Raw genomic sequence first — 8,668 nt, forward strand, 5'->3', positions numbered from 1 at the left:
GAGGCGGGGTTTCAGATATGGGGAATCAGAGGTGGGGAATCAGAGGTTGGGAATCAGAGGCAGGGAATCAGAGGCTTGGAATCAGATGCAGGGAATCAGATGCGGGGAATCAGAGGCGGGGAATCAGAGCTGGGGAAACAGAGGTGGGGAATCAGAGTTGGGGAATCAGAGGCGGGGACTTAGATATTGGGAAACAGAGGCGTGGAATCAGAGGCGGGGAAACAGAGGCGGGGAGTCAGATATGGGGAATCAGAGGTGGGGAATCAGAGGCAGGGAATCAGATGTGCGGAATCAGAGATGGGGAATCAGAGGCAGGGAATCAGAATCAGAAGCAGGGAATCAGAGGCCGGGAATCAGAGGCCTGAATCAGATGCCGGGAATAAGAGGCCGGGAATCAGAGGTGGGGAATCAGAGTCCGGGAATCAGAGGCGGGGAAACAGAGGCGGGGAATCAGAAATGGGGAATCAGAGGTGGCGAATCAAAGGCGGTGAATCAGAGATGGGGAATCGGAGGCCGGGAATCAGAGGCAGGGAATCAAACACGGGGAATCAGAGGCGGGGAATCAGAGCTGGGGAATCAGAGGCGGGGAATCAGAGTTGGGGAATCAGAGGCGGGGAATCAGACACAGGGAATCAATATGGGAAATCAGAGGTGGGGAATGAGTGGTTGGGAATCAGAGGAAGGGAATCAGAGGAGAGGAATCAGAGCTGGGGAATCAGAGGCGGGGAATCAGAATTGGGGAATCAGAGATGGGGAATCAGAGATGTGGAATCAGAGGCGGGGAATCAGAGGTGGCGAATCAGAGCTGGGGAATCAGAGGTGGGGAATCAAAGTTGGGGAATCAGAGGCGGGGACTTAGATATGGGGAAACAGAGGCGGGGAATCAGAGGCGGGGAAACAGAGGCGGGGAATCAGATATGGGGAATCAGAGGTGGGGAATCAGAGGCAGGGAATTAGATTTGCGGAATCAGAGATGGGGAATCAGAAGCAGGGAATCAGAGGCCGGGAATCAGAGGCCGGAATCAGATGCCGGGAATAAGAGGCCGGGAATCAGAGGTGGGGAATCAGAGTCCGGGAATCAGAGATGGGGAATCAGAGGCGGGGAATGAGATATGGGGAATCAGAGGCGGGGAATCAGAGGCGAGGAAACAGAGGCGAGGAATCAGATATGGGGAATCAGAGGTGGCGAATCAAAGGCGGTGAATCAGAGATGGGGAATCAGAGGCGGGGAATCAGAGGCAGGGAATCAAACACGGGGAATCAGAGGCGGGGAATCAGAGCTGGGGAATCAGAGGCGGGGAATCAGAGTTGGGGAATCAGAGGCGGGGAATCAGAGCTGGGGAATCAGAGGTGGGGATCAGAGTCGGGGAATCAGAGGCAGGGAATCAGATGTGCGGAATCAGAGATGGGGAATCAGAGGTGGGGAATCAGAGGCTGTGAATCAGAGATGGGGAATCAGAGGCGGGGAATCAGAGGCAAGAAATCAGACACGGGTTTTCAGAGGCTGGGAATCAGACGGGGGAATCAAAGGCGGGGAATCAGAGCTGGGGAATCAGAGGCAGGGAATCAGAGTTGGGGATTCAGAGGCGGGGAATCAGATATGGGGAAACAGAGGCGGGGAATCAGAGTCGGGCAAACAGAGGCGGGGAATTAGATATGGGGAATCAGAGGTGGGGAATCAGAGGTGGTGAATCAGAGATGGGGAATCACATGCGGGGAATCAGAGGCAGGGAATAGAACGCGGGGAATCAGAGGCAGGGAATCAGAGTTGGGGCATCAGAGGTTGGGAATTAGATATGGGGAAACAGAGGCGGGGAATCAGAGGCGGGGAGACAGAGGCGGGAAATCAGATATGGGGAATCAGAGGTGGGGAATCAGAGGCAGGGAATTAGACTTGCGGAATCAGAGATGGGGAATCAGAAGCAGGGAATCAGAGGCCGGGAATCAGAGGCCGGAATCAGATGCCGGGAATAAGAGGCCGGGAATCAGAGGTGGGGAATCAGAGTCCGGGAATCAGAGATGGGGAATCAGAGGCGGGGAATGAGATATGGGGAATCAGAGGCGGGGAATCAGAGGCAGGGAATCAAACACGGGAAATCAGAGGCGGGGAATCAGAGCTGGGGAATCAGAGGTGGGGATCAGAGTCGGGGAATCAGAGGCAGGGAATCAGATGTGCGGAATCCGAGATGGGAAATCAGAGGTGGGGAATCAGAGGCTGTGAATCAGAGATGGGGAATCAGAGGCGGGGAATCAGAGGCAAGAAATCAGACACGGGGTTTCAGAGGCTGGGAATTAGACGGGGGAATCAAAGGCGGGGAATCAGAGCTGGGGAATCAGAGGCAGGGAATCAGAGTTGGGGATTCAGAGGCGGGGAATCAGATATGGGGAAACAGAGGCGGGGAATCAGAGGCGGGCAAACAGAGGCGTGGAATTAGATATGGGGAATCAGAGGTGGGGAATCAGAGGTGGTGAATCAGAGATGGGGAATCACAGGCGGGGAATCAGAGGCAGGGAATAGAACGCGGGGAATCAGAGGCAGGGAATCAGAGTTGGGGCATCAGAGGTTGGGAATTAGATATGGGGAAACAGAGGCGGGGAATCAGAGGTGGGGAAACAGAGGCGGGATATCAGATATGGGGAATCAGAGGTGGGGAATCAGAGGCAGGGAATCAGATGTGCGGAATCAGAGATGGGGAATCAGAGGCAGGGAATCAGAATCAGAAGCGGGGAATCAGAGGCCGGGAATCAGAGGCCGGGAATCATATGCTGGGAATAAGAGGCCGGGAATAAGAGGTGGGGAATCAGAGTCCGGGAATCAGAGATGGGGATTCAGAGGCGGGGAATGAGATATGGAGAATCAGAGGCGGGGAATCAGAAGCGGGGAAACAGAGGTGGGGAATCAGATATGTGGAATCAGAGGTGGCGAAACAAAGGCGGTGAATCAGAGATGGCGAATCAGAGGCGGGGAATCAGAGGCAGGGAATCAAACACGGGAAATCAGAGGCGGGGAATCAGAGCTGGGGAATCAGAGGCAGGGAATCAGAGTTGGGGAATCAGAGGCAGGGAATCAGATATGGGGAAACAGGGGCAGGGAATCAGAGGTGGGGAAACAGAGGCGGGGAATCAGATATGGGGAATCAGAGGTGTGGAATCAGAGGTTGGGAATCAGAGGCAGGGAATCAGAGGCGGGGAAACAGTGGCGGGGAATCAGATATGGGGAATCAGAGGTGGCGAATCAAAGGCGGTGAAACAGAGATGGGGAATCAGGGCAGGGAATCAGAGGCATGGAATCAAACACGGGGAATCAGAGCTGAGGAATCAGAGGCGGGGAATTAGAGTTGGGGAATCAGAGGAGGGGAATCAGAGGCGGGGAAACAGAGGCGGGGAATCAGATATTGGGAATCAGAGGTGGGGAATCAGAGGTTGGGAATCAGAGGCAGCGAATCAGAGGCGGGGAATCAGAGGCGGGGAATCAGAGGCAGGGAATCAGATGTGCGGAATCGGAGATGGGGAATCAGAGGCAGGGAATCAGAGGCGGGGAATCAGAGGCGGGGAATCAGAGGCCGGGAATCAGATATGGGGAAACAGAGGTGGGGAATCAGAGGCGGGGAAACAGAGGCGGGGTTTCAGATATGGGGAATCAGAGGTGGGGAATCAGAGGTTGGGAATCAGAGGCAGGGAATCAGAGGCTTGGAATCAGATGCAGGGAATCAGATGCGGGGAATCAGAGGCGGGGAATCAGAGCTGGGGAAACAGAGGTGGGGAATCAGAGTTGGGGAATCAGAGGCGGGGACTTAGATATTGGGAAACAGAGGCGTGGAATCAGAGGCGGGGAAACAGAGGCGGGGAGTCAGATATGGGGAATCAGAGGTGGGGAATCAGAGGCAGGGAATCAGATGTGCGGAATCAGAGATGGGGAATCAGAGGCAGGGAATCAGAATCAGAAGCAGGGAATCAGAGGCCGGGAATCAGAGGCCTGAATCAGATGCCGGGAATAAGAGGCCGGGAATCAGAGGTGGGGAATCAGAGTCCGGGAATCAGAGGCGGGGAAACAGAGGCGGGGAATCAGAAATGGGGAATCAGAGGTGGCGAATCAAAGGCGGTGAATCAGAGATGGGGAATCGGAGGCCGGGAATCAGAGGCAGGGAATCAAACACGGGGAATCAGAGGCGGGGAATCAGAGCTGGGGAATCAGAGGCGGGGAATCAGAGTTGGGGAATCAGAGGCGGGGAATCAGACACAGGGAATCAATATGGGAAATCAGAGGTGGGGAATGAGTGGTTGGGAATCAGAGGAAGGGAATCAGAGGAGAGGAATCAGAGCTGGGGAATCAGAGGCGGGGAATCAGAATTGGGGAATCAGAGATGGGGAATCAGAGATGTGGAATCAGAGGCGGGGAATCAGAGGTGGCGAATCAGAGCTGGGGAATCAGAGGTGGGGAATCAAAGTTGGGGAATCAGAGGCGGGGACTTAGATATGGGGAAACAGAGGCGGGGAATCAGAGGCGGGGAAACAGAGGCGGGGAATCAGATATGGGGAATCAGAGGTGGGGAATCAGAGGCAGGGAATTAGATTTGCGGAATCAGAGATGGGGAATCAGAAGCAGGGAATCAGAGGCCGGGAATCAGAGGCCGGAATCAGATGCCGGGAATAAGAGGCCGGGAATCAGAGGTGGGGAATCAGAGTCCGGGAATCAGAGATGGGGAATCAGAGGCGGGGAATGAGATATGGGGAATCAGAGGCGGGGAATCAGAGGCGAGGAAACAGAGGCGAGGAATCAGATATGGGGAATCAGAGGTGGCGAATCAAAGGCGGTGAATCAGAGATGGGGAATCAGAGGCGGGGAATCAGAGGCAGGGAATCAAACACGGGGAATCAGAGGCGGGGAATCAGAGCTGGGGAATCAGAGGCGGGGAATCAGAGTTGGGGAATCAGAGGCGGGGAATCAGAGCTGGGGAATCAGAGGTGGGGATCAGAGTCGGGGAATCAGAGGCAGGGAATCAGATGTGCGGAATCAGAGATGGGGAATCAGAGGTGGGGAATCAGAGGCTGTGAATCAGAGATGGGGAATCAGAGGCGGGGAATCAGAGGCAAGAAATCAGACACGGGTTTTCAGAGGCTGGGAATCAGACGGGGGAATCAAAGGCGGGGAATCAGAGCTGGGGAATCAGAGGCAGGGAATCAGAGTTGGGGATTCAGAGGCGGGGAATCAGATATGGGGAAACAGAGGCGGGGAATCAGAGTCGGGCAAACAGAGGCGGGGAATTAGATATGGGGAATCAGAGGTGGGGAATCAGAGGTGGTGAATCAGAGATGGGGAATCACATGCGGGGAATCAGAGGCAGGGAATAGAACGCGGGGAATCAGAGGCAGGGAATCAGAGTTGGGGCATCAGAGGTTGGGAATTAGATATGGGGAAACAGAGGCGGGGAATCAGAGGCGGGGAGACAGAGGCGGGAAATCAGATATGGGGAATCAGAGGTGGGGAATCAGAGGCAGGGAATCAGATGTGCGGAATCAGAGATGGGGAATCAGAGGCAGGGAATCAGAATCAGAAGCGGGGAATCAGAGGCCGGGAAACAGAGGCGGGGAATCAGATATGGGGAATCAGAGGTGGGGAATCAGAGGCAGGGAATTAGATTTGCGGAATCAGAGATGGGGAATCAGAAGCAGGGAATCAGAGGCCGGGAATCAGAGGCCGGAATCAGATGCCGGGAATAAGAGGCCGGGAATCAGAGGTGGGGAATCAGAGTCCGGGAATCAGAGATGGGGAATCAGAGGCGGGGAATGAGATATGGGGAATCAGAGGCGGGAAATCAGAGGCAGGGAATCAAACACGGGAAATCAGAGGCGGGGAATCAGAGCTGGGGAATCAGAGCTGGGGATCAGAGTCGGGGAGTCAGAGGCAGGGAATCAGATGTGCGGAATCAGAGATGGGGAATCAGAGGTGGGGAATCAGAGGCTGTGAATCAGAGATGGGGAATCAGAGGCGGGGAATCAGAGGCAAGAAATCAGACACGGGGTTTCAGAGGCTGGGAATCAGACGGGGGAATCAAAGGTGGGGAATCAGAGCTGGGGAATCAGAGGCAGGGAATCAGAGTTGGGGTATCAGAGGCGGGGAATCAGATATGGGGAAACAGAGGCGGGGAATCAGAGGCGGGCAAACAGAGGCGGGGAATTAGATATGGGGAATCAGAGGTGGGGAATCAGAGGTGGTGAATCAGAGATGGGGAATCACAGGCGGGGAATCAGAGGCAGGGAATAGAACGCGGGGAATCAGAGGCAGGGAATCAGAGTTGGGGCATCAGAGGTTGGGAATTAGATATGGGGAAACAGAGGCGGGGAATCAGAGGCGGGGAAACAGAGGCGGGATATCAGATATGGGGAATCAGAGGTGGGGAATCAGAGGCAGGGAATCAGATGTGCGGAATCAGAGATGGGGAATCAGAGGCAGGGAATCAGAATAAGAAGCGGGGATTCAGAGGCCGGGAATCAGAGGCCGGGAATCAGATGCTGGGAATAAGAGGCCGGGAATCAGAGGTGGGGAATCAGAGTCCGGGAATCAGAGATGGGGATTCAGAGGCGGGGAATGAGATATGGAGAATCAGAGGCGGGGAATCAGAGGCGGGGAAACAGAGGTGGGGAATCAGATATGTGGAATCAGAGGTGGCGAATCAAAGGCGGTGAATCAGAGATGGGGAACCAGAGGCGGGGAATCAGAGGCAGGGAATCAAACACTGGAAATCAGAGGCGGGGAATCAGAGCTGGGGAATCAGAGGCGGGGAATCAGAGTTGGGGAATCAGAGGCAGGGAATCAGATATGGGGAAACAGGGGCAGGGAATCAGAGGCGGGGAAACAGAGGCGGGGAATCAGATATGGGGAATCAGAGGTGTGGAATCAGAGGTTGGGAATCAGAGGCAGGGAATCAGAGGCGGGGAAACAGAGGCGGTTAATCAGATATGGGGAATCAGAGGTGGCGAATCAAAGGCGGTGAAACTGAGATGGGGAATCAGGGCAGGGAATCAGAGGCAGGGAATCAAACACGGGGAATCAGAGCTGGTGAATCAGAGGCGGGGAATTAGAGTTGGGGAATCAGAGGAGGGGAATCAGAGGCGGGGAAACAGAGGCGGGGAATCAGATATGGGGAATCAGAGGTGGGGAATCAGACGTTGGGAATCAGAGGCAGGGAATCAGAGGCGGGGAATCAGAGGCGGGGAATCAGAGGCAGGGAATCAGATGTGCGGAATCGGAGATGGGGAATCAGAGGCAGGGAATCAGAGGCGGGGAATCAGAGGCGGGGAATCAGAGGCCGGGAATCAGATATGGGGAAACAGAGGTGGGGAATCAGAGGCGGGGAAACAGAGGCGGGGATTCAGATATGGGGAATCAGAGGTGGGGAATCAGAGGTTGGGAATCAGAGGCAGGGAATCAGAGGCTTGGAATCAGATGCAGGGAATCAGATGCGGGGAATCAGAGGCGGGGAATCAGAGCTGGGGAAACAGAGGTGGGGAATCAGAGTTGGGGAATCAGAGGCGGGGACTTAGATATTGGGAAACAGAGGCGGGGAATCAGAGGCGGGGAAACAGAGGCGGGGAGTCAGATATGGGGAATCAGAGGTGGGGAATCAGAGGCAGGGAATCAGATGTGCGGAATCAGAGATGGGGAATCAGAGGCAGGGAATCAGAATCAGAAGCAGGGAATCAGAGGCCGGGAATCAGAGGCCTGAATCAGATGCCGGGAATAAGAGGCCGGGAATCAGAGGTGGGGAATCAGAGTCCGGGAATCAGAGGCGGGGAAACAGAGGCGGGGAATCAGATATGGGGAATCAGAGGTGGCGAATCAAAGGCGGTGAATCAGAGATGGGGATTCAGAGGCCGGGAAACAGAGGCAGGGAATCAAACACGGGGAATCAGAGGCGGGGAATCAGAGCTGGGGAATCAGAGGCGGGGAATCAGAGTTGGGGAATCAGAGGCGGGGAATCAGACGCAGGGAATCAATATGGGAAATCAGAGGTGGGGAATGAGTGGTTGGGAATCAGAGGAAGGGAATCAGAGGCGAGGAATCAGAGCTGGGGAATCAGAGGCGGGGAATCAGAATTGGGGAATCAGAGATGGGGAATCAGAGATGGGGAATCAGAGGCGGGGAATCAGACGCGGGGAAACAGAGGTGGTGAATCAGAGATGTGGAATCAGAGGCGGGGAATCAGAGGCAGGGAATCAGACGCGGGGAATCAGAGGCGGGGAATCATAGCTGGCGAATCAGAGGCGGGGAATGAGATATGGGGAATCAGAGGCGGGGAATCAGAGGCGGGGAAACAGTGGCGAGGAATCAGATAAGGGGAATCAGAGGTGGCGAATCAAAGGCGGTGAATCAGAGATGGGGAATCAGAGGCGGGGAATCAGAGGCAGGGGATCAAACACGGGGAATCAGAGGCGGGGAATAAGAGCTGGGGAATCAGAGGCGGGGAATCAGAGTTGGGGAATCAGAGGCGGGGAGTCAGAGCTGGGGAATCAGAGGTGGGGAATCAGAGTCGGGGAATCAGAGGCAGGGAATCGGATGTGCGGAATCAGAGATGGGGAATCAGAGGTGGGGAATCAGAGGCGGTGAATCTGAGATGGGGAATCAGAGGCGGGGAATCAGAGGCAGGTTATCAGACACGGGGATTCA

The sequence above is a fragment of the Narcine bancroftii genome, unplaced genomic scaffold (genome assembly GCF_036971445.1).
Source record: "Narcine bancroftii isolate sNarBan1 unplaced genomic scaffold, sNarBan1.hap1 Scaffold_158, whole genome shotgun sequence".
In the NCBI taxonomy this organism is placed as follows: Eukaryota; Metazoa; Chordata; class Chondrichthyes; order Torpediniformes; family Narcinidae; genus Narcine; species Narcine bancroftii.